Raw genomic sequence first — 18,870 nt, 5'->3', positions numbered from 1 at the left:
GGCCAAATTCCATAAATACATGATTCTCTGTACCTACATGCTCCTGGTTTCTTGTAATGAAGCCACATTTTATAATTATTGCAGCTTTGTAACTTTAAAGACACAAGACCCCAGTAAACAACACTCCTACTAAAATATCTATCCTCATTTAAAAAAAATTTTATTCTTTATTTTGCCCCATTGCCTTTTAGTTAATAGTGCCTGACAGGATCCTAAATATTAACGTAGCCAGTTTAGAACTTTGATTCTTTCAGAGCAGATTCTTCTGGCATTATGTAATACATACTAGTAATTGACCAACTGTTAAATAACTGCTTTATAATTAACACATTTGCCTGACACAGGCCCTGTGAATGGTATTCTCATAAGTAGAAGCTGACTTTAATGACTTTATTGACTACCCTTTGTATATATATGTAGTGTGTGTTTTAATGTTTTGTTCTTGCTTGCAAAAATCAATTTTCATTGCTTAAAAAAGGTTTTCCTATATTAGGTCCTGCGGTTTTAGAATTAAGTTAAATTTTTCTTATCGTAAATGAGAATTGGAAAGTTTTCAAAGTACTTTATTACAAAATTGTTGAATCTTAAAGTTACTAATCGCTTGGTTTTTTACATCACAATTGTTACTGATAATCACTGCATCTTTAAAGAACATTTTCTTTTCTGAGTTGTTGCATGGCTTCTTACAAAGTAAGGATGGATCAAGGAAAATACAATTATTGAATTTAAAATTTTCATATTTGTGTTTCTTCCTCTTTTTCTCAGCTGTAAAATGAATCCTCGTGTTTCTTTCTGCAGATTTTCTTTCAAATCTTCTCTTTCTGTATTCTTGTCTCTCTTTATTATCCTTTCTGTCCACTTTCCCCTTTTGCTCTGTTCTGCTCTGCTTGGCTTTACTTACAGGCTGTTTCAGTTCTAAACCTTCTTAGCCAACCCATTCTCTTCCTGCCTCAACCTCAGTTCTTTGCTCAGATGCTGCCTTTGCACCTCTCAGCGTGCTTCAGCTCTTCTATTATTGAATTCTTTGTCTTTCTTTTTGGGATAGTTGTTCCGCATTCCTCTGTTTATTGTTTCTTGGTACTTTTAGAGAAATAGCTAATTTCTTTTATTTGCTTCCTATGGTATGTAATGAGAAGAAGAAATAAAAACAACAATTGAAGGACAGATGCTCATGGCTCTTTAAAAAAGAATAAGGTAGTGCAGTTGACAGATTATTTTAAAAAGTGTTCCCAGTTCAGAGTAGTTAGATAGAGGGGCTAAGTGTTGCTGTGAATGTAGTTGTTTGGCTTTTTAAAAATTTTATTTTTAACTTTCAGAAGTTACGGGCAATATTAGTATAGCCAAAATATCCTTGGAAAGTTCTGGATAAGATGGTTATTGTAAAATCATATATTATTTTTATTTATCTGTATGGTCTTTGGTATTTTATGGTAGGCCAACATCTATTTTTGTCTTTAAATACTTATGAAAAAGGCCTGTCATACATAGCTAAATAAAAGTCAATACAATTTCTTCTTTTAAAGAAGGTAGAAGTCCTCTTTTCTGCCCACTTTTCAAATTCTGTTTCACATAATTTGTTTAGCAGTATTTTATTGATAGACTACTATTTTTCTCTTTTGTTCTCATTTGCATTCGAGTAGTGCTAATTGTAATGAATGTATGTGAGTAACTTGTTGAGTGTTAATCTTTAAAGTTATAGAATATGCATCTGATAGGATAGAATAGATTTTAGAATTAACAAAAAATTATTACTGACCAAAAGGGATGAAAAAAAATCATCTGGTTTTATAATAAAATGAAATTTAGAATTTCTTCAGTTTCTCAGTGACTTTTTTGTGTGTGTGTAGTGGTGGGCGGGTGCTTTTAGTTTTGCTAACTTCATGACTTCTGGGTTCCTAGGTTTAATTTATTTTTCTACTATTGGAGTTTAGATAAGTACCACAGTCTTTTTTTAAATCAAATTTGAAGGTACTTAATAGTGCTTTTTTTTCTTTCTTGTAACTTTCTCAGTTCATTTATATCCATTATAACCTATTAGGAGACTATGTGGAAATAAAATCTTGGGGATGGTAGGTGGTGTAATTGAAATGTAGGTCATAATCTGTTCTTTGTTTGTTTTACCAAATTAGTTAGGGATTCTGAGGATACATTTTGAATATTTGTGTATGTTTAGCATTTTGTCTCTTTGTTAGAAATCTCTCAGTGTGACTTGTTTTTAATAGGATGTGTCTTGAATTGTAGGCCAATCACTCTTGAAAAGTATTAAGCCCTTTAAACACACTGGTCAGACCCATAGAGGGAAGCCTACAGGTTTATTAGCACTCCTTAGCCTGAAAGCACAGCATACCCTTCTAGGTTGCACAGCAACAGACTCCTAGCAACCATAATAGATTGAATTTCTAAGAGTGACCAGGCCGGATGTAATAATAAAGCAGGAGGTACAAACAGTTGTCATGGTTTTCTTTTCACAGTAAGCTAGTTTGATTTGGGGAAGCTTAGCCTTTCAAAAATGGGCAAACTTCTTATAAAACTACTACTGTTTGTACCTAGGACTTCTGGTATTAAAATAGCAATAATAGTACCAAATTTAAAAAGCTACCGATTAAAAAAATAGTATGCTCAAAATAAAACAAAACAAAAAAGTAAAAGGATTGTCATGTAAAGGAGTTTTCAGGGAAGTATATATTTTTTTTTTTCAGGGAAGTATTTTTTAAAAATACTTATTTTAAATCATAAAACTGAACTGTAGCAAAATAGTTGTAATGAATGCTTTTTAAAAATAAAAATCATAATATTTGTGCTTTCTCTCTTTTGGGGATCCTCTATTTTAATTTTGCAGCAACTCTGTAGTTTTATCTATGCAGTTTAAGTGGATGTGCATATAAAACTGATGCTTATAATAAACTTAAAAATTTATCTAAGAAAACACACTATTTGAACTATATATAAACAGTGTTTTTTGAAATTATGAACTAATAACCAGTGGAGCAGAGAATTTATTGAAGAAGAAAGAATAAAGTAGTAAAATGTACAATCTTACACAGTGACAGTGAAAGTGTTTGTGATATTCCTAAAGGTGTAGTGTTGTGCTATAACTTTGTTAACATTTCTCCTGTGTATCTTTTAGTATGCGTTTGCTTACATAGCCATGAAAAAGAGATTAATTCAGATACATTCACAACCTGAAACAGGATGCCTCCATCAAAAGAAACAGATCCTCATATAGCTGCTGGAGTTGGAGTGGAACTATAGCCTTTGACAGCAATAAGCTGTAAATATACACACATGCTAATACCCTTGATTTGTTCATCTTTTGTGTCAGCATTTGGAAAAGATTGTTAAAGTGGCAGTTGTAGTACATACTGGCAATTACAGTAAAGAGCAGAAATTAGGTATTTGTGACCTATTATATTTCATTAAAAGACTTCCTTATTAAAATGGCACTGCTTACTCTGATTACTTGACAGCTGCCCTAAAAGATTAGAAAATACACAGTTGTAGCTAAAGGTAAAATCAACTGCTTAAGCACATGGCATAGAACAAGTAAATGGTACAGTATAAACTATTTTTTAACAATAAATTTTCTTTGGGTAGAAATGTTTATCAGTGATTAAATGCCATGCATTTTTTGCATTTCTATAATAATAGCTTACCCACAGTGGCATTTTCCCATTGAGATATTTTATTTAATACACTCACCTAATATACTAGCTTCCTATTAGAGGAGGTTATTATGAGGTGCCATAGATCCAGGGATCAGCATGGCATCACCAGAGAAGATTTTTCTGCTAACTGATGAATTAGCATCCTAATTCAATGTAAATACTACCTTTACCAAGCAGAACTAGAATGTTTGGAAATTTTACCACTAGATTGTCAATATCTGAAATATTAGTAACCCACTAGAGCCACAGTGAGTTTAATACTTGAATCTAGGCATCACTTGTACAACATTGAATTGTCTCCTTTTCTAGAGAATAATTTATTATGTGGTTCTTTTTACTGTCAGTGATATTTCTGAAGTTACTATCTCTGTTTTAACATAGTGACTGTATAGCACTTTATAGAACAGTCCTGCCTAAATTCTGAATTGTCGTTAAGCAGTTAGGTAGCCTGCCCTGCCCCACATTCTAATAGTTAATGACTTTATCCTCTTCTACATCATGAAGCATGGGTATGCACTGTAGTTCAGCCTATGAGTATGAAATCACAGCTCACTCTTGAAGACACAAAAAGCAGTTTCAGTATGAAGCAAATCTGTGGGGTGATCACCTCCCTCAGCTAATCTTGAATATAGATTTTTGTCAGGATTGTCCCAGTATTAATAGAAGTCTGTTGTAGTACTTGAATGGAACTGTAAAATTTCCACAAAGACCCAAACTATGTTATGTGAGACACTCACGTGAATTCCACATACACAAATATCCATGACTACTTATGTCTTTAGCTTAAAAAAAAAAAATCTGATGCATGTTGCATGAGCTTTTTCAACTTGCAAAATTGTTAGGGAAAGATGTGAGTCCTAGTCTTTTGAAAAGTAAAATAGACCTGAGTTCAAATCCTGGCTTTATCATTTGCTAGCTAATTATCCTTAAATTCTTTAACTATTTTGAGCTCAGATTTTTTATGTAAATATGGGGATATTATATACTCAGTTGTGTTATAAAATGAAAGTATGGTGAAAGATAAAACAAGATATACCTACAGAGAACATAGAATGAAAGTCTAGAATTAGCACTCAAACTGGTAGCTAGTATTGTCATCTTTCTGGCTAACTCCTTGTGGTAGAATGTGATGAGGGTTTTGCTGGAGAGGGTGGCAGCTGAAAATAGTAACATGGAACTAGATATAATCAGAAACAAAATGGTTTTCAAAGAGGGATATTATGTACTATATATTTTATTAAGTCATTTTCAGTATTAGAAGGAGTTCTTTAAACTTTTTAAAGTAATCCCTCTTGTTCACAGATTCAAATATTGGGGCAGGATCTTTAAAGATTACAGAGCAATAATTGATAAGAGAAATATACACTGAAACAGATGAAATACTAATTAAATTACCCTGACAAAGGGCAGAATATAAAGAAGGCAAATTTATTTATTTTAGTAAATATGTATGGTGATCCTTATATCATTTAAACATTTGACCTCTCTCCAAATTTTTCTTCCATATAAAAAACTGTAAGAGCAGAAGTGAGTAAACTGCCCAGCCTTGTGTTAGCAGCTAACACTGTTGATAAGAGAAAACCGAAAATGTGTATCAGTAGCTTCTGCTGAAAAGTAAAGCAACAGTGGAGTCCCATAAAAATCTGATTACCTTTGGTACTTTTTGGCCTGCCCTTGAAAAAATGTTCAATATGCTCACCCTTGACTTACAAAAATATAGTTTAAATTTTAATATATACTGTTGTTGCTGAAGGGATCACAAAGGCATTTAATTTAATGAGAAGATAATATTTGCAAAAGAATAGACGTGGTTTGAAATATAATAGTTTGAAGTAGTTAGTGGGATTAAACTGGTTTAGGCAATAGCTATCCTATTTCAGTTTTTTGAAGAAGGTAATTCCAGCCTAAGCTTAAGTAAAGGAGAACATACTTAACTTTGCCTTGATATTTTTAAAAGGGAAAAGAATACCAGGCTACAGTGATACTTAGAGCCAAGGGAAAATAGCACTTACTGTTAAGAATATAGTTTGTCAGATAAAACCAACGGGCTATTACCTGTAGTTTTGTAAATTTTAAATTAACAAATTTTTTCTTGAGTATGACTTATGTGCTTATATTGTTAAACTGTTTAACAATACCAGTTTGAAGAAGTATTGCTAAGGGCTTCCCTGGTGGCGCAGTGGTTGGGAGTCTGCCTGCCAATGCAGGGGACACGGGTTCGAGCCCTGGTCTGGGAAGATCCCATATGCCGTGGAGCGACTGGGCCCGTGAGCCACAATTACTGAGCCTGCGCGTCTGGAGCCTGTGCTCCGCAACAAGAGAGGCCGCGATAATGAGAGGCCCGCGCACCGCGATGAAGAGTGGCCCCCACTTGCCGCAACTGGAGAAAGCCCTCGCACAGAAACGAAGACCCAACACAGCCATAAATAATAAATAAATAAATTAAAAAAAAAAAAGAAGTATTGCTACAAACATTAAATTGGGAAATCTAAAATTTAAGAGTTAACCAAAATATAATTCTCTTTTCACAGAAGCTATTTTTTTAAATCAATGAATATGTAATTTATCATCTTGTACATATGCTACCATTGTCCACTTGTGAAAGTGTAGAAGATAATTTTACCTTTTATGCTTAATTGAAGATTATGTCCAGCTCAGTGAAGATTCATACATGAGCTTCATAAATATTCTCTGCATAAAATTTTTTCTCCTGCAAATTAAGTTTTTACTTTATAGTTATCATTTTTTCCTTGATATTCTTAGCAGTTTGAGTTGTTGAATTGGGAAATATAATATGTATGCATATATATTTACATACATATATGTATGTAAATACACACACAAAATAGCATAAACTTTCTTTTCAGTGCAGTCTAAAGTTAGAATTCTTTATATTGAGATAATTGCTAGGTGAGAAAAACTAATTAAACTACCAAACTAGTCCAGACTCTCACTATTGGTAGGGTCTTTTCGCACTAGGGCCTTCTGTGCATAATGTATACTGTATTTGAATGCTGCTCGAAGTGTGAGTGGAGGACCTCAGGGGTCACCAGGAAGTCCTTCCTTTTCAACTAAGTATCTATGTGAGGCTGCATTTACTTCATATATTTCAACCAAAACAGCCAAACAACATATATTTCGGCACCAAAAATTGAGTGCCGAAGTAGACCTGAGAAGCCAATTGTCTTCTATTAACCAATACGTTAAAGAAGTTTCAACTGTAAAACGGTGCCACTCTTCTCATAAAATTGTTTTTTCTTGGAAAATTTAGATATATTTCATAAAATTATGACTATTATAAGATGCAGTGGTTTTATTTCTGTCATTTTCAAATTAGTAAATATTTATTACATTATTTGTTCACGTATAATTGACAGCTAACATGTTAGTTTTAGGTGTACAATATAATGATTTGATATTTGTATACACTGCAGAATTATCAGGACAGTAAGCCTGGTTACCATCCGTCCCATACAAAGTTACAAAAATGTTTTTTCTTTTTTCTCCTTGTGATGAGAACTTTTAAGATTTACTCTCTTGGCAACCTTCAAATATGCACTACTGCATTATTGACTGTAGTCACCATTTGTACATTACATTCCCATGACTTATTTATTCTTTAATTGCAAGTTTGTACCTCTTGACCACTTCACCCATTTGTCCACCTCCAATCCCCTCCCCTTTGGCAACCAACCATCCTGTTTTTTGTATGAGTTTTGCTTGTTCATTTGTTTTGTTTTTTAGATTCCACATATGAGGTCATACAGTATGTCTCTTTCTCTGTCAGACTTATTTCACTTAGCATGATACCCTCAAGGTACATCCATGTTCTTGCAAATGGCAAGATTTCATTCTTTTTTGTGGCCAAGTAGTATTCCACTGTTTATACATACAACATTTTCTTTAGCCATTCATCCACTGATGGACACTTAGGTTGTTTCTGTATCTTGGCTATTGTAAATAACGCTGCAATAAAAATAGGGTGCGTATATCTTTTCAAATTAGTGTTTTTGTTTTTCTCAGATTAAATACTCAGAAGTAGAATTGTTGCATCATATGGTAGTTCTATTTTTAATTTTTTGAGGAACCTCCATACTGTTTTTTATAGTGGCTGCACCCATTTACATTCCCACTAAGAGTACATAAGTGTTCACTTTCCTCCACATCCTTGCCAACAGTTATTTCTTGTCTTGTTGGTAATAGCCATTCTAACAGGTGTGAGGTGATATCTCATTGTGGGTTTGACTTGCACTTCCCTGATGATTAGCAATGTTGAGCATCTTTTCATGTGCCTGTTGGCCATCTGTATGTCTTCTTTGGAAAAATGTATATTCAACCTCTGCCCATTTTAACATTGGATTGATTGTTTTGTGTTTTTTTGTTGTTTGTTTTTTTGTTTTTTTTAAGCTGTTGAGTTGTATGAGTGGTTTATGTATTTTGGACATCAACCCCTTATTGGGTATATGATTTACAAATATTTTCTCCCATTCTGTAGGTTGCCTTTTCGTTTTGTTGATGGTTTCCTTTGCTGTGCAGAATCCTTCCTGTTTATGTAGTCCCGCTTACTTATTTGTGCTTTTGTTGCCTTTGCTTCTGGAGTCAGATCCAAAAAATCATCACCAAGACTGATGTCAAGGAACGTATTGTCCATGTTTTCTTCTAAAAGTTTTATGGTTTCAGGTCTACATTTAAGTTTTTAATCCATTTTGAGTTAATATTTGTGTATGGTGTAAGATAGTAGTCTAGTTTTTGTTCTTTTGCATGTGGCTGTCCAGATTTCCCAACACAGTTTATTAAAGAGACTGTCCTTTCCCCATTGTATATTCTTGCATCCTTTGTTGTAAATTAATTATACATGGGTGGGTTTGTTTCTGGGCTCTCTGTTCTGTTCCATTAAATGATATGTTTGTTTTTATGCCAATACCATACTGTTTGGATTACTATGACTTTGTAATATCGTTTGAAATCAGGGAGCATGATGCCTCCAGCTTTGGTCCTCTTTCTGTAGATTGCTTTGGCTATTCAGGGTCTTTTGTGGTTTCATACAAATCTTCAGATTGTTTGTTCTGTTTCTGCAAGAAATGCTTTTGGTATTTTGATAGGGATTGCATTGAATCTGTACATTGCTTTAGGTAATATGGACATTTTAACAATATTATTTCTTCTAATCTGTTAGCATGAAATATCCTTCCATTTATTTGTACTTCATTCAACTTTTTTCATCAATATCTTATATTGCTAGTTATCAGTGTACCGGCCTTTCAGTTCCTTTCTTGAATTTATTCCTAGGTATTTTATTCTTCTTGATGCAATTGTAAAGGTTTTGTTTTCTTAATTTTCTTTCAGATAGCTCACTGTTAATGTATGGAAATGCAGCACATTTTTGTATGTTGATTTTGTACCCTGCCAGTTTACTGAATTCTTTTAAAATTTATAACAATGTTTTGGTGGAGTCTTTAGACCATATATATATGTATCATGCTGTCCTCAAATAATGACAGTTTTACTTCTTCCTTTTCAACTTGGATGACTTTTATTTATTTTTTTCTTGCCTTAATTGCTCTGGCTAGGACTTCTAATACTATGTTGAATAAAAGTGGTGAGAGTGGGCTTCCTTGTCTTGTTCATTAGAGGAAAAGCTTTCAGCTTTTCTCCCCTGAGTGTGATTTTAGCTGTGGGCTTGTTATATATGGCTTTTATTATGTTGAGATAGACTTCTTCTGTACAACCTTGTTGAGAGTTTTTTTTATCATAAATGGATGTTAAATATTGTCAAAAGCTTTCTTCTACATCTATTGAGATGTTCATATGATTTTTATCCTTCATTTTGTTAACGTGGTGTATCACATTGATTGATTTTCAGAAGTTGAACCATCCTTGCATCCCTGGAATCCCACTTGATGGTGGTGTATGATCTTTTTACTGTATTGTTGAATTCGTTTGGTAAATTTTGTTGAGGATTTTTGCCTCTATGTTCATCAGGGATATTGGCTTATAATTTTCTTTTTTTGTTGTGTCCTTGTTTGGTTTTGGTATCAGGGTAATGTTGGCCTCATGAAATGAGTTTGGAAGGGTTTTTCTTAAGTTTTTTTAAAGAGTTTGAGGAAGATAGTTATTGAATCTTCTTTAAATGATTGATAGAATTCAGCACGGAAGCCATCTAGTCCTGGACTTTTATTTGTTGGGGGATTTTTTATTACTGATTCAATCTTCTTACTGGAAATTGGTCTATTCAGATTTTTTATTTCTTCCTGATTCAGTCTTGGAAGATTCTATGTTTCAAGGAATTTATCCATTTCTTCTAGGTTGTCCAGTTTATTGATGTATAATTGTTCTTAGTAGTCTCTTATGATTCTTTGTATTTCTGTTTATCAGTTGTATCATCTCCTCTTTTATTTCTGATTCTATTTATTTGAGCTGTCTCTTTAAAAAAATATTTATTTATTTATTTATTTATTTATTTATTTGGTTGCGTTGGGTCTTAGTTGCAGCAGGCGGGCTCCTTAGTTGTGAGCCCTCTTTATCTTTCTTGGTAAAGAGAATTCAGCTAACGGTTTGTCAATTTTGGTTATTTTTTCAAAGAACCGGTTTTTAGTTTCATCAATCTCTTTTACTGTCTTTTTAGCTTCTATTTTGTTTATTTCTGCTCTGATCATTGTTATTTCCTTCTTTCAACTCACTCTGGACTTTGTTTGTTCTTCTTTTTCTAGTTCTTTTAGGTGTAAAGTTAGCTTGTTTGAAAATTTTCTTTTTTCTTGAGCTAGACTTGTATCACCATACATCCCTCTTAGAACTGCTTTTGCTGCATCCCATATGTTTTGGTAAGTTGTGTTTCAATTTTTTTTGTCTCAAAGTATTTTTTTTTTTAGATTTTTTTAAATAGATCTTTATTGGAGTATAATTGCTTCACAATACTGTGTTAGTTTCTGTTGTACACCAAAGTGAATCAGCCATATGCATACATATGTCCCCATATCCCCTCCCTCTTGAGCCTCCCTCCCAGCCTCCCTATCCCACCCCTCTAGGTCATTGTAAAACATTGTAAAGCACCAAGCTGATCTCCCTGTGCTATGCTGCTGCTTCCCACTAGCTGACTATTTTACATTCGGTAGTGTATATATGTCGATGCTACTCTCACTTCGCACCAGCTTCCCCCTCCCACCCCTTGTCCTCAAGTCCATTCTCTGTGTCTACATCTTTATTCCTGCCCTGCAACTAGGTTCATCAGTACCATTTTTTTTTTTTTTAGATTCCATATATATGCATTAGCATACGGTATTTGTTTTTCTCTTTCTGACATACTTGACTCTGTATGACAGACTCTAGGTCCATCCACCTCGCTACAAATAACTCACTTTCATTTCTTTTTATGGCTGAGTAATATTCCATTTTATATATGTGCCACATCTTTATCCATTCATCTGTTGATGGACATTTAGGTTGGTTCCAGGTCCTGGCTATTGTAAATAGTGCTTCAGTGAACATTGTGATACATGTCTCTTTTTGAATTATGGTTTTCTCAGGGTATATGCCCAGTAGTGGGATTGCTGGGTAATATGGTAGTTCTATTTTTAGTTTTTTAAGGAGCCTCCATACTGTTTTGCATAGTGTCTGTATCAATTTACATTCCCACCAACAGTGCAGGAGGGTTCCCTTTTCCCCACACCGTTTCCAGTGTTTATTGTTTCTAGATTTTTTGATAATGGCCATTCTGACTGGTGTGAGGTGATACCTCACTGTAGTTTTGATTTGCATTTCTCTAATTATTAGTGATGTTGAGCATCTTTTCATGTGCCTCTTGGCCATCTGTATGTCTTCCTTGGTGAAATGTCTATTTAGGTCTTCTGCCCATTTTTTAATTGGATTGTTTTAAAAATAAATGGAACTTAATTAGAGTTAAAAGCTTTTGCACAGCAAAGGAAACCATAAACAAGACAAAAAGACAACCCTGAGAGTGGGAGAAAATATTTGCGAAAGAAACAACAAAGGATTAATCTCCAAAATATACAAATGTCTCAAGGTATTTTTTGATTTCTCTTTTGATTTCTTCATTGACCCATTGGTTGTTTAGTATCATGGTGTTTAATCTTCACATATTTATGATTTTTTCCAGTTTTCTTCCTGTAATGTTTGTTGATTTTCTGTGTGGATGAAGTATTCATTTATGTAAGTGGGTTATGAGGGTTCTGCACTATTATTGTATTTCCGTCACTTTCACCCTTTAGGTCTGTTAATATTCGTGTTGTATTTTGGTGCTCTTATGTTGGGCGCATATATATTTACAAATATTATGTCTTCTCTTTGGGTTGACCCCTTTATCATTATCCAATGCCCTTCTTTTATTGTAGTAGCTGTTTTAAAGTCTATTTTTTTCTGGTGTAAGTATAGCTGTCCCAGCTTTCTTTTGGTTTCCATTTGCATGGAATATCTTTTTCCATCCCTTCACTTTCTTTGTGTGTGTGTCCTTATATCTGAAGTGAGTCTCTTGTAGGCAGCAGATAGATGGGTCTTGTTTATGTATCCATTCAGCCACTCTATGTCTTTTGACTGGAGCGGTTTAGTTTATTTACATTTTAAGTAGTTATTAATAGGTATGTACTTACTGGCTTCCTGTTAATTGTTTTATAGCTGTTTTGTAGTTCTTCTCTGTTCCTTTCTTTTTCTCTTGCTTTCTTCTCTCTTGAGGTTGGATGACTTTCTTTAGTGTTTTGTTTAGATTCCTTTCTCATTTTTTGGTATCTACCATAGGCTTTTGCTTTGTGGCTACTATGAGGCTCACAAATAACAGCCTATGTAAATAACGTTCTATTTTAAGTTCATAACAACTTTAAGTTTGAATGCATTTTAAAACTACATTTGTTTACCCTCTCCCCCACATTTTATGTTTTTGATGGCACATTTTACATCTTTTTATTTTGTGTTCCTCTTACCTGATTACTATAGTTATATTTATTTTTACTTTTGTTTGTTTTTTAATCTTCATATTAGCCTTATAAGTGATTAATCCACTACCTTTATAATAGATTTACCTTTACCAGTGAGATTTATACTTTCACATGTTTTTGTTGTAGTAGTTGTTACTAATTAATGCGCTTTTTTTCAGTCTGTTTAACATTCCTTGGAAGGCTGCTTTAGTGGTGATAGACTCCTTTAGCTTTTGCTTGTCTGGAAAACATTTCTTCTTCAGTTCTGAATGGTAATCTTGCCACACAGAGTATCCTTGGTTGGAAGTTTTTCTCTTTCAGCACTTTAAAGATATTATGCTACTCCTGGTCTGCAAAGTTTCTGCTGAAAATGTGCCGATAGTCTTATGCAGGTTCCCTTGTACATAACAAGTTGTTTTTCTCTTGCTGCTTTTAAGATTTCCTCTTTAACTTTTGACATTTTAATTGTAATGTTTCTTGGTGTGGATCTTTTTGGGTTCAACTTTTTTAGAACTCTAGGCTTCTTGGACCTGGATTTCTGGTTCCTTCCCCAGGTTAAGGAAGTTTTCAACCTTTTTTTTTTTTTTTTTGATATATGTTTTCTGCCTCTTTCTCTCCTCTCCTTCTGGGATCCCTATACCATGCAAATGGTAGTCTGTTTGATGTTGTCCCATTGGTCCCGTAACCTATTTTCACTTTTTGAAATTCTTTTTCCTTTTGTTGTTCTGTGTGAGTTCCACTGCCCTTTCTTCTAGATCACTCATTCTTTCTTTGCTTCACCTAGTCTATTTGAACCCCTCTAGTATATTTTTCAGTTCAGTTATCCTATTCTTCAGCTCTTTGACTTCTGTTAGGTATTTTCCTATATTTTCCATCTCTTTGTTGAAGTTCTCACTGTGTTTATCCATTCTTCTCCCAAGTTCAGTGGACATCGTTATGGCCATTATCTTTCACTCTTTATCAAGCAAATTACTTATCTCCTTTTCACTAAGGTTTTTTTTTTTGAGGTTTTATGTTGTTCTTTCCTTTCGAACATGTTACTCTGTGTCCTCATTATGCTCGACTCTGTGTTTGTTTCTGTATATTAGGTGAAACAGCTACCTTCCCAGTCTTGAAGGAGTGGCATTGTGTTAGGAGGGGAACCATATCTTTCAACCTCACCCTAGGTCTTGTTTGTCTGTTGAACCTTTGTTATTGTCCAAGCAGCCTGATTTATTCCTGATAGTTCCCAGTTGTTGACGGGGTACCCATTATCTATCAGTGTTCCAAAGGGAAGTATCTTAGTCAGTACCTAGCTTCAGGCTGATGGGAAGCCTGACCCTCAGACAGCTTTTAAAGGAGGCAAATAGATACAGTGTTGTGGGACTGCAATCATAAACCCTGCTGGAGACCTGGAGGTGTCTTTTGGGCAACAGTTGCAAAAATTGGGGCTTCAGTCATGTGTATAAGCTGTTTTCTGGGAGGTAGTAGAGAGCTGTAGCAAGGCCACGGGACAGTACAAAGATGGTGTTTCCCAGCCTATGTTCCCTGAGAGCAGTTTTGTAGTCTCTAGCTCTGTGTAGCAAGCCTCAATTCTGCCACTCAAGATACAATTATAGGACAAGTAAATTGTCCTTTTTCACTGAAAGATCTGGGGTATGTTTCAGTCTGCTGTCTCTTGGCGCCTTGGGGATGGTAGCCTGCCACAACTGTCTTTCCTAGTGTTACAGTCCTGTGGGACCCAAGAATGTAAGCCCCTTGACCACCAGAGCCAGATAGGTGATCAAGGAGTATCCCCTGTGTATACTGCCCATGCCTGCCAGCTTTAATGAGTCAGCAGGAGAGCTCAGGGCTGGGGTGTGCCCACCAGCTTTTTCAGGGCCACAGGAGAGTACAGGGTCAGGGCATACGTGCTAGCATTACCACGGTAGAGGGAGAGCAGAAAACTAACCAGCTTCTCCGCCCCCCCTAGAGAGTTCCAACCGGCCTCTGTCCCTCTGGTGGCTGCTTTAAGACTAGCAAATGAATCTTCTTCACATGTAGTCTAGGCATTTTCATACTGCTGCTTTTGTGCTGGTGTCCAGGGTGAGTGAATCTGGACTCAAGCCCTTTAAGAGAAGTATCTCAGCTCCCTGCAGCCCTATGGGTCTCCTGGATGTGAGCCTCATTGTTTTCAAAGCCAGATGTTTTGGAGGCTTGTCTCTTTGTTGCAGGTCCTAAGGGTTGGGGTGCCTGATACAGGGCATGAACCCCTCGCTCTTCAGGGAGAAGCTCTGAATTTGTGAGATCCCTCCCAGTTGTGGGTTGCCACACTGTGATGAGGTTTTTGGTGAGACTGCCTCTGCTATCTGTCTTGATGTGGCCTTTTTACTGTTTGCCCTTTTACTGTTTGCTGTGCAGAAGTTGTTTGGCTAATTTTTTGGTCTTTTTCATAGGGAATTGTTCCATATGTAGCTGTAGCATTGGTTTATCCATGGGAGGAGGTGAGTTTAGGGTCTTTCTATGCCACCATCTTGGACTTTCTCCTTCCATTTTGTTTTCTAATATGGTAAATGGATAGACATAAGTAGTGACCTACTGAAGCCCATTCTTACCAGCTCGAGAGAGCCAGTGTTGTTAATCTCTTCTTAAATCTTTATTCAGATGTCACATTGCTAGCTTGAAACTAGCCACATTGGGAGTATTTACATCATGGAAATGAGTTGAAACTACAAATTTGGCATTTTTGAGGGTAAAGGAGGGAAAGCTGGCTGTTGAATATCTGCCATTGCACAACTAGATATAATACACATAAACAAAAGTTCTTTGGTGTTCTCAAAAAATTTAAGATCGAAATGGGCTCAGGGACCAAAATGTCTGCTAATCATAAATGAACTGCTGGTAGTTACTTTACTGTACAAGTTCAACAGCAAAGTCTGTGCTAATATATGATCAAGGCGGATTATCAGCCAGGTGCTTTGTCTTTAGAGCCACTTTACCAGTTTCCCCTGTGGTGTCTTCCAACAAGAGGAACTCCACAAAGTGACATGAAGTCATAAGGTATGTCATATCCTTTGTGGTTGACACCCTGCTAAGTTCATAGCTTGCTTACTTGTTGAGCGATCAGAGACTCTCAGTATTATGCGAATATAGAAAATTGGGGATGAGAAAAGATTCTGGGCTTGAGTAGTTAGAGAAGTCTTTAGGGAGGAGGTAAAGCATGAGATGGATCTTAAAAGTTTTTAGGGAGGGGTATTGGCTGAGGGATGTGGAAAAGGGGTTAAGCATGTGGGGAGGTAGAGGCAAGGTATGATTTTGCTGTGAAGAAGTTGAAGAGTTTTTTTAGGAAATAATGAAGCAGATGGAGTTGAAAGAAAAATCAGGCTAAGAATTTGGAACTTAACTGGATAGAGCATAACCAGTAGTGTATATTTTAAAAACTGGATCAAATGTTAAGGTGAAAGAGGTCTTTTACGGAGATTAATCTGGCAGATCTGTGTAGATTAGCAGGGAGTGGTCTGAAGCCAGGTAAACCTGTTTTAATCATCAGAAAGGAAGGATAGGGTGAAGAACCTGGGCTACTAATTCAGAAAGACTTTGGTTAAGATCCTTCTTCTGCCACTCTGTTATTTTCAGCTCATGGATAAGATGAAGATAACTAGCTAGTTGGGTTGTAAGTAACACAAAGGCATGAAAGAGTTTAGTAAAGGTTAGGTGCCTGGTACTATGCTAGGACCTTCAGTGAGAGGTATTATCAATGCTACTTTTGCTACTACTACTTCTACTGCCACTACTTTTATAATCATATTTGATGGGCTATAATGAAGATTGAAACTAGTGAACCATAAGTAGAAATAGGATGTAGAAACCAGGCCCATCCTTAACACTGATGGGTGCAAGAGTACAAATGAAAGTTCACTCATTATATTTCTGAATATTTAAATGCTGCAAATCAGTTAACTGTTAAATAAAATGTGCTCTACCTCCTAATTTGACTGATACGGCTTTGTAATGAGGTGAATGATCATTTAGAATTTGCAGATTTTTTTAGGAGTTCTGTTCTAGAATATAGTGGCCAAAGGAGAATTGGCCTTCTGTCACCTTGTTCTTCTCCTGTAGTCTACCTCCTTTTGCCCATATCCTAGGTTCTTTGCCATAGCATGTCCACATGCCTATTCCCCAGGCAACCTTGCCTCACCCCTTGCAAGCTATCTCTTGACTGCCCCTTGGGCCTAGAGGTGGGTTTGCCTGCATCCCTGTCTGCCCTGGGGACGATACTTCAGGGCTCTGTATATAAATTTGGGATCCTGGGAATCTGCTGTGGTAGAGTGCTGAGGAGTCAGAGAGCATGCCCTGGACTCTGCAGACTTCTCACTTCAAGAAGAAGTACCTGGCCAGGGGGCCAAAGTGCGTTCTCTAAAGTGTAAGGCCCAGGGCAGTGACTCTTTTTGCCTGGGTCTCAGGATGGTGCTGGAAGGGATCATCTGACATGGGTGACCAATCAGCAGGATTTGTTTACTATTAGTTGTGGAGTATGAGAAAATGAGCGTGAAAAAAATGAACACCAGGAGAATTATAAAGCCACTGAGAGAGTTAGCATAGTATGTGGGAGCAGATGAGGTGGGACCTGAATACAAAAAACTGTGTTTTGCTTGGCATTGAATACCTAATCAACTTCTAGCATATTGCCAAGCACATAGTAATGAGTCAATAAATGTTGAAGGGCAAGATGAAGATACTTGGATTATTTGTGCCAGAGATGAGAAGAAAGTCATTGTAGAATATAGAAAGAAACAAGAAAATAAGTTCTTGTGGGGCCAGTGTAGAGTTTTGAGGGAGGGAGCATCTTGCTGTGATTGACATGGTAGTGAGTGAGCTACTTGTGTGTGTGGACCATGTATATTTAATATTTGTATGTGTGGTGCCTAACATAGTTGCAGTTCTTTTTTAAATAAGTAATTGAATAATATTATATGAGAACAGGCTTTAAGAAATGAATTGGATCTTAAAGTTAAAATGATTAATGGCAAAGACAATTTGTATTATTAGTGATCTGATTTGGAGTCTGAGAAACTTGTAATAATTCAAGACATGAAGAGATCCTGAGCAATTGTGTTAGTTTCAGAATGAGGTGGCGAAAGATGTCTTCAAAGAGATTTTACTTGTAACCTGTTTGGAGAGGAGTAGAGGACACAGATAACTGTAGATTAGCTTGAATTTTCTTACTTGATATTCACTCAAGTTAAGTACAGGTGAGGGTGGTTGGAGAAGAGAATCCAAGCTAAAGGGCTTGGTAGAATTATCTTAGAAACATCTGATTATGGGTATGTATAACTCATAGTCATTTTGCTCAAAGTTGTTATGAAGTATTTAGTCACTTAATTTATAATAAATATGTACAGTAATACCTCATGTCAGAAAATATATGTTGTAATGATAATAAGGTAACAGGAAAATCTGATAATAGGGTTAAAATTGCCGAGTTCTTTCTGAGAACTCTGGTGTGTTAATTAGTGTAGATTATTGCATTTTTGCTGTATCTGACTTGTAATCGCCTAAATACACAGCAAACACCTGTGATTACTTTAGTGCTCCTTGTCTTGTCATGTTCAAGTAACCCCGAAAATGTGTATTTAGACTGTTCCCTGTTCATATATACTCAGCTGTGCCTGTTTGCTTTGTTATTTTTCTGAGTTTAATGGACCGACATAAAAATTTATGGCAACTGTCACTTAATGTCACCTTTACCTTTAAAGAAAAAAAGAAAACAAACAAAACTAAATCACGCCAGGCAGCTATGATGCTGTTTACAGTTGACTAAATGATCAGAATACTTTGTACGAAATTTATCTCTGGTACCATGGGCCAAATTTATAGGGCAAAAACGGTATGAACATACATAAACAATATACTTAATTACATTTTTATATGAAAGTGTTACCCTAAATTTAATTTATTACTCAGTAAAAATCATTAGTTTTAAAATAACGTTGCCCATTCGTCTCTGAACCAAAGATTTCTTTTTAAAATTTCCATAAAACTGAATAATCATGTATATCTTATTAATTTTCTCCGGTTTGTGACCTGTTTGTATGTTGTTTCTGCTTGTTTATTTTTAAGAAATAAATCTTATTTAATTATTTTTAAGGAATGAGCAAAGGTATGTCAGCTGCTAATCTATTCTCACTTTTGCTTCTCTATATCAGGCTGTTCTCAGAACTGGCTGGTCTCTCATCTTCACAATTTAAAAGCATAGGTTTTTTCAAAGAATTCTTCTCTTCATTATTTTCTCTCACTTAAATTTTTCCTGATTATTAGATTAA

The 18,870-nt window shown here is 35.6% G+C and overlaps 1 protein-coding gene across 6 annotated transcripts in view; it reads left to right on the top strand.

The window, feature by feature from the left end:
• The window catches only part of RFX3 (regulatory factor X3), a 289,898-nt gene that overhangs the window by 22,114 nt on the left and 248,914 nt on the right, over positions 1–18,870 (top strand). The gene's annotated exons all lie outside the window — the stretch shown is intronic.

The sequence above is a fragment of the Eubalaena glacialis genome, chromosome 9 (genome assembly GCF_028564815.1).
Source record: "Eubalaena glacialis isolate mEubGla1 chromosome 9, mEubGla1.1.hap2.+ XY, whole genome shotgun sequence".
NCBI lineage: Eukaryota > Metazoa > Chordata > Mammalia > Artiodactyla > Balaenidae > Eubalaena > Eubalaena glacialis.
The sequence above is the reverse complement of the archived record's forward strand: the minus strand, read 5'-3'. Positions and strand labels throughout refer to the sequence as shown.